Source organism: Enhydra lutris, unplaced genomic scaffold (assembly GCF_002288905.1).
Source record: "Enhydra lutris kenyoni isolate GAN:26980312 unplaced genomic scaffold, ASM228890v2 scaffoldscaffold6, whole genome shotgun sequence".
Classification (NCBI taxonomy): domain Eukaryota; kingdom Metazoa; phylum Chordata; class Mammalia; order Carnivora; family Mustelidae; genus Enhydra; species Enhydra lutris.
Window position 1 is genome coordinate 45,178,799 of NW_019154090.1, and position 7,389 is coordinate 45,186,187.

The window sequence follows — 7,389 nt, forward strand, 5'->3', positions numbered from 1 at the left end:
TGGGGATAAAATATATTATATGTTTATAAAAAATAAAATTAAAAAAAAAAAAGAAAGAAAAGAAAAAAGAAAACACATGATGCCTTTTAAGTCCTAGCCCTGGAACTGGCATACTGTCACTTCTGCCCAGTTTCCACTGAGCCAAGCAAATCATTTAACCATGACCAACATCAGTCGAATGGGGAAGTATGTTGCTCCCATGGAGGGTGGAGGTGGTGGAGTGAACCTTTGCTAAGCAATCATCTAACCTAACCTAACCATCAGAGTCAATGATTGAGGTGTTAGGGTAGCCGAGTTAGTGAAATTCATTACCTTAATGAAGAAAGCATATCAAAGCCATACCCTCATTAGTGTTGTTTTATACTAGAAAGATTACATGTTTTAAAAATTATAAAATAATATTTTATTGTAACAAAAAATTCAAAAAGAACAAAAATACAAAAGATTGTACATTTCTCTTGATTCCAATTTTTTTTCAAAGATTTTATTTCTTTATTTGTCATTTGTCAGAGAGAGAGAGAGAGAGAGAGAGAGCGAGCAGAAGCAGGCATTGTGGCAGGCAGAGGCAGAGAGAGAAGCAGGCTCCCCCCTGAGAAAGGAGCCCGATGTGGGACTCAATCCCAGGACCCTGAGATCATGACCTGAGCCGAAGGCAGCAGCTTAACCGACTGAGCCACCCAGGTGTCCCTCCAATTTTCTAATCTTATTCCCAAGAAGTAAATCCCTGTTATTTCTTAATGTTTTCTTCCAGACTATTTTCAATGCTTATTGGTTCTTTGTTTTCCAACAAAGTGAAGTGACACCATACATATTAAGTCTAAATTTTCTTTTTTTTAACTTAACAATACATTATGGTTATTTTTCCATAGAAGTACCCAGTGGCAGCATCATTATTTCTAAATGGCTAGTCAGTTTGCCATAGTATGAACATACCATGATGTATTAACCCACTACTATGCTGACAGACATTTAGGGGGTGTCCAATTTTTGGCTCTCACAAACAATAATGAAGTAATGTATTTGTATGAAAATCTTTGTATACTTAGGAATTTCTGAGTTATTATTCCCAAGAAAGAGTTGCCATGTCAATGCACATTGAAAACTTTTGTGGATACCTTTGAATTACCCTTACAAGTGGCTTCACCAACTGCCATTCCTTCCACCACATTATGATTACTCATATAACATACTTGAGCCTTAACTGTAATTACATTTGGGAATGTTCTGATATTCAGTATATAGTTGATTGTCTGAAACCAGAAAACTTTTCTACATACTTAATTCTGTAGGAAACAAAATTTGCCTAATGTTGGTGATTCCTTCCCAGCTTATAACTTTTGTTTTTCTCAAAAGAATTTCTGACTCACTGGAATGAAAATAATGAAAAAGATGCTGAAAACCAGTGCTGGCAAGGAGGAGGACCAATGGGAACTGTGGCACACAAATGGTGGAAGCCAACATGGCTACAACCATTTTAGAAAACTACTGGGTAGAATCTACTAAAACTGAACATCTGAACCCACAATTCAGCTTCTAGATACACACTCAGCAGAATTCGGGACGTGTATTCATGTAAAAACATGTACTAAAATGTTCACAGCAGCACTATGTCATATTAACTTCAAACTTGGAACAGTTCAAATGCCAAGCACAAGTAGAAGAATACATAAACTGTGGTATAGTGATAGAATGGAGTATTGTACAACAATGGGAGTAAATCTTTATAAGTAAAAATACAGGTAAATCTTGCAATCAGAATTTTGAATGACATAAACCAGACACAAAAGAAATTGTCATGTAAGATCTCATTGATATGAGAAGTAAAATTATTATTTTTAAAGATTTTATTTATTCGTTTGAGAGAAAAAGTGCAAGCAGTGGGGAGGGGCAGAAAGAGAGGGAGAAGCAGGCTCCCCACTAAGCAGGATCCCAACTCCCGGCTTGATCCCAGGACCCCGAGATCATGACCTGAGCCTAAGGCAGATACTTCACCTACCGAGCCAAGCAGGTACTCCAGAAGTAAAATTATTTAATGCTATTAAAAATCTGGATAGTACTTATCTTGGATGTAGTGTGTGGACACAGTGACTGGTGGTGGCATGAGAGAGCTTCTAAGTGTTCTCTTTCTTGACATGAATGCTCACCTAGGGGTATGTCATTAGCGACATTTCATTAAGCCGTCCCAGTACAACTGGTGCGCTTTTTTCTGTATATGCTACATCTCAATACAAAATGTATTAAAAAAGAATAATTGGTGAAAAACCCCTGTCTCTGTTTTAAAGATTTTTCTTAAAAAATTCACTTGTATCTTTGAACTCTACTATTTTTGAATTAGTGGTGATGTAATGGCTCCATCTACTCCTGCCCACCCAGCCTACAATGAAACCAGCAAGACTGAAGCAGGCGTTGGGCATGTCCTGGGCATGCCCCTTCTCGGTGCTGGCAAGATACTTTCCAGGTTTGCCACAGTTAAGTCCTTGAGCTGACAGGGGGCACCAAAGTGGAACCGAAGCTGCGTTTGTATTACAAGGTTGAGGAAACTTAGTTCCCAAGTGATGGATAAAAATAGGGTTCAGACCAGAGGGTGTTTTCTTATGCTTCCTGAATCAGAGTTTTCCAGGAACTATGAAAACAGTAATCAGCTGAGACTTCCTCGTTGATGATTACTCACACCTCCATCTGACCCTGCTTGCTCACTCATTTCCCCCCCGCACACCCTGTCCTTGCTTATTGATTTCATTGTTTGCCAGGCCAGGCAGAGCAGAGCAATCACTTTCATGTCCTAGAGGGGGATTTCTGCAGAACTATCTAAAGCTTGGCACAAGCCTCCAGGCTTCTTTGTCATCCCCAAGGTGTCAAAGATCTGGAAACTCACCTCTTAAAAATAGCTTTTTAAAAAACCCAAGTTTTCCTTGGAATTTTGGGGGGAGGTTTTAATGTAATGCCATAATAGCATCCATGTCATAAGGGTTAGGAGTTCATGAGTTTTGGAAAGATTAAATATGTTCATGAAATCATGGCAACAATCAAAACATTTTCTTTCTCCACAAGGTGTCCTCAAACCACATTGCAGTCCACCCTTCCTGCCCCCCACTTCCACCTCATTGTCACTATAAACTTATTTGTATTTTCTAGAATAAACTTGCTTTTGAGGAAGTGGCTGTGGCAATGGGCCAAATCTAAGCACCTTTCACACATGTTTATGTACACACATACAGGTGCACACATGAGCAGATGACAAGCATACATGCGTGCACACACAAACACACACGCACACACCCCTTTCTAAGCAGAGTCTTTCTGTAGCCTCCCAGTAAAGGAAACAGCCTTATGTAGCTTGGGAGCATATCCTGTGATCTGTTGGCCACAGAATTGGAAGAAGGCAGGAAACCTGACCTAGCAGCCTGAAAGAGTGTTGTGGGAGTGCCCTGCCCAATAGGAATGACCATGAGGTGGTGGAAGCTACCGATAGGCAGAGGCTTTGGATCAGCACAAGTCATGGTCTGGAGATAACAGGTAGGATGGTGGGTCGTGGCAGTAGCTTCTAGCAAGCACCTAGTTCTGGAAGCAGGAAGTCCAAGACTGAGGTGTCAGCAGGATTGCCTCTTCTGGGGCCTCTCTCCTTGGCTTCCATGTAGATGTCCTCTCTCTGGCTTTACATGATCTTCCCTCTGGATGGGTCTGTGTCCTAATCTTGTCTACCGATAAGGACACCAGTCATATGGGGCCTAATGACCTCCTTTTAATTTAATTACCTTTTTAAAAACCCTATTTCCAAATTAGGTCACATTCTGAGGTTCTAGGACTTCAACAAATGAGTTTGGGGTAGAGGACACAATTCAGTCCATAACACCCCATAAAGGCCAGGGATGGGCCAGCCCTCCTGTGGGCTGGGAGTCAAGGGCCTTGTCAATGGAACTGAATCCTGGGATCAGGGACCCCTCTTAGGAGGTTCCAGACAGAAACCTTGATTTTAGTGAGTCCTTTGTGCTGCACAACTGTCTCGAGCCTCCAAAAGATTCCGCTTGCCCTTGTTCTTCATCTTTGTTTGGAGGAAACTCCCGCCACTTGAGGATAGCCCAACAAGGTAGCTTTACCTGAAGCTAAACGCATAGAGCACTGTGCGTGATCACAAATGTTGTCCGCTTACAAGTAGGTAGATACAAAGAGAAAGGGTTAAGAAATGAACTGCTGGCTTAGTTGGGAGGGGAGAGAAGGAGCTGAACTCTCCCTTTTACTTCTCATAATGGATTTCTTTCTTTTTAATGTTCTGGCATCTAAGGTAACAATAAAACCAGGCAATTCCAGTTACTACAAAGAGGGATTTATTGTGCTCTTTTAAATCTGTGCTTATAAACTTCTCTTGGGCATACAAGCCACAAGTATCCAATTATGCGTTTAATAAAAAGTCCTCCGGCGGGCAGGCAGAAATAGCAGGATGGAGGCTCTGGCTCCTGTGGGGTCACGGGTTGCAGTGTAGCTGATAGGGGAATTTGCCTGGCTCTGCACTTTCCTTCTAAATATTATCTTCCGCCAAGTTTTCTCAGCAGAGTAGACTTGTTGCCCAAAGCTATGAGATAAAGGCAAGTTCTTCAAGGAAAAGGATTCATGGAATATATATAAAGCCATGGAATTTAGCAGTGAACTAGGGAAGTGTTCTTACCTGCCTTGGCTGGGAGGGAAAAGTTCACGTCAGAGAACATTTTGGGGGCACCTGGATGACTCAGTCAAAAGAGCATGTGACTCTTGATTTCAGGGTTGTGGGTTCAAGCCCCACGTTGGGTGTAGAGCTCACAGAAAAAAACAAACAAACACATTATTATTTATACTTCAAAAGTCAAACTGAACACACACAAAGATTTGGGAGAAGTGCTATTGCCAAATGGTAATATTTTTATGAAGAAAGAATGAAGGTCAAGCATTAATTCCCCCCCCCGCCATTAGTTTGTGTAGAAGCTGTAAACTGGTGGTCCCAGGGCCACAGTTCACCCACAAACAGGTTTTGTTCACCTGTCCTGCTAAAATTAAAAATATGTGTATTGGAATAAACTACCAAAATTTTTGAATTGAGAGATTTTATGCCAGTATTTGCATTTCTAGCTTCCCTTCAGCAGTTGGAAGACTTGGCAATGTCAGGTCCCAAGTTGTAATAACCATTGAGCTAAGTGGTGGGCATAACCTTGAGACTGACCATGATCCAATTCTTTTCTTTTTTTTTTTTTTAAAGATTGTATTTATTTATTTGATAGAGAGATCACAAGTAGGCAGAGAGGCAGGCAGAGAGAGAGAGGGGAAAGCAGGCTCCCCGCTGAGCAGAGAGCCCAATGTGGGACTAGATCCCAGGACCCTGAGATCATGACCTGAGCAGAAGGCAGGGGCTTTAACCCCCTGAGCCACCCAGGCATCCTCAAGATGCAGTTCTTGACCAAGTCCTAGCCAGGCTTCTCTGAGCCTTCCTTTCTCCTGGGCCTCAACCTTGGCCTATACAGATTTGAAAAAACATGAATAGTTCGTAACAGCTCAAGGCCACAGCCCTAGGATGACCCAGCCCCCCTTAAAGTGCCTGCCTGAGAAAGCTCAAGGCTGCCGAAAGAATTTCCTATTTGTTCCAGCCGACACCTGAGGGAAGGGCCCCTGTCTCCCAATCTCTGTGGGAGGGCAGGAGACTAACTTCCTTAAGTGTCAGTTAGCCAACTCAGATGCATTTCTCATGGAACACCTTCCCTTCCCACTTTTTGTAATTTTTCACTTCCCCGACTCTACTGAGACCCCACTCATGCCCCCCCCATTCCCTCATTCTCCCTTTAAAAGGCTCAGTCAACTCTGTACAGTCCAAAGTTGAGTTCAGTTCACACTGCACGTTTTCCCTAATATAATCATTATTACTGATTAGAATCTGTCCTTACCCATTTGACAGGTGTCTGGCTTTGTTTATCTTTGACAGGATGTAATACATTGTCCCCAGTTTAAATGTCTCTCCCAAAGAGGGAAAATGAGAGAGAGAAAGCCATGTGTCTCAAGAAAAATGGGAGAATGCACAATTCTTTTAGAAACAAAGACCATGCCTATCTAAGTTTGGAATACATAGCTCTGGCTACTTTACTCCTAGACATTATCTGCCTGCTTCCTGAAGGCACCTGCATTTGTATCCCAGAATCTTGACTACCCACATCAAGCCATTGTTGAAGGCTTAAGTGGCTAGGCCATCTGGACTACAGTAATGAAATTATAGGTTTAAAAGCTACCTAAGGTACCTTCCTGTAGCTTTCAGCCTCCACTTTAGGTGATCCTCAGCTCTTAGGTCTCCATGTGAGACCAACCATCCTCAGCATTCATAACCTGATTTCTTATCCCCCAAGCTGAAATGCCAAGTGTGCCCAGAAGAAGCATTTTAGAGAAACTTGATGCTGGGCAAGTAGGTGGTCCTGCAGGAAGGATTGGTTTATTTTCCCTATGTGGCTGCATCCATGGGGTCATGGGGTTGGCAGATAAGAAGACTGGTATTTTGGGACATCATGCCAAAGATACTGAAGAGAATGAAGCATAGAGACTTTATTTACAAGGGAGCATCAGCTTCTGGCTTCATGCAACATGAGCTGTGCTGTACTTGCCTGCTTATTCATAGTAAAACTTCAATTCCAAGTAGTATTTATTGTCTCAGGCTAAGGACCTGATAACTGCCTAAGCAGCTAAAAGGACTTGGTTGTATTGGTGTCCAAGACTTTCTTGATAAGGGATGCAGAGCTATTAACATTATTTGAACATGAAATGGCCCAAGCATTTAAGCTTAAGATACTAATTCACAAAGGAATGATTTATCCCTAGAGGGCAATGTGCTGAGTTATTCGTGGGCTAATTTTTCCCCTTATTTTCCTGTTTGCAAGAATGTATCTAAGAGTCATGGCCCTCCATCATTAAAAGAGATTGCAGTGCAGTCATAAGAATTCTTGAGAAAACCTTGATTGGCAGGAGTTGGTGAATAAGTGTAGTGACCACCCAAAGTGACCCCAAAGAGGAGGGAGATGAACAAGGTTTATAATTCCCATAGGGCCCAGATACTGTTTCTGCATACTTCTGAAATCCTTGGGTACCAGACCAATGAAAGAGAAATATATAAGAGACACACACCAAATCCTTGCTCAGTGGCAATGAATGTGGGGTGTCCTGGAAACAATCAGAATCAAATGGGTTCATTCCATCCATCTTTCCAGGGAAGATTGGTTTATTTATTTAACTTTCTATTGTGAAGAATTTGAAACATACACAAAAGTCATCAAAAATCTCCAAACAAACAAAAGCCCAGGGCCAGACGGCTTCCCGGGGGAATTCTACCAAACATTTAAAGAAGAACTAATTCCTATTCTCCTGAAACTGTTCCAAAAAATAGAA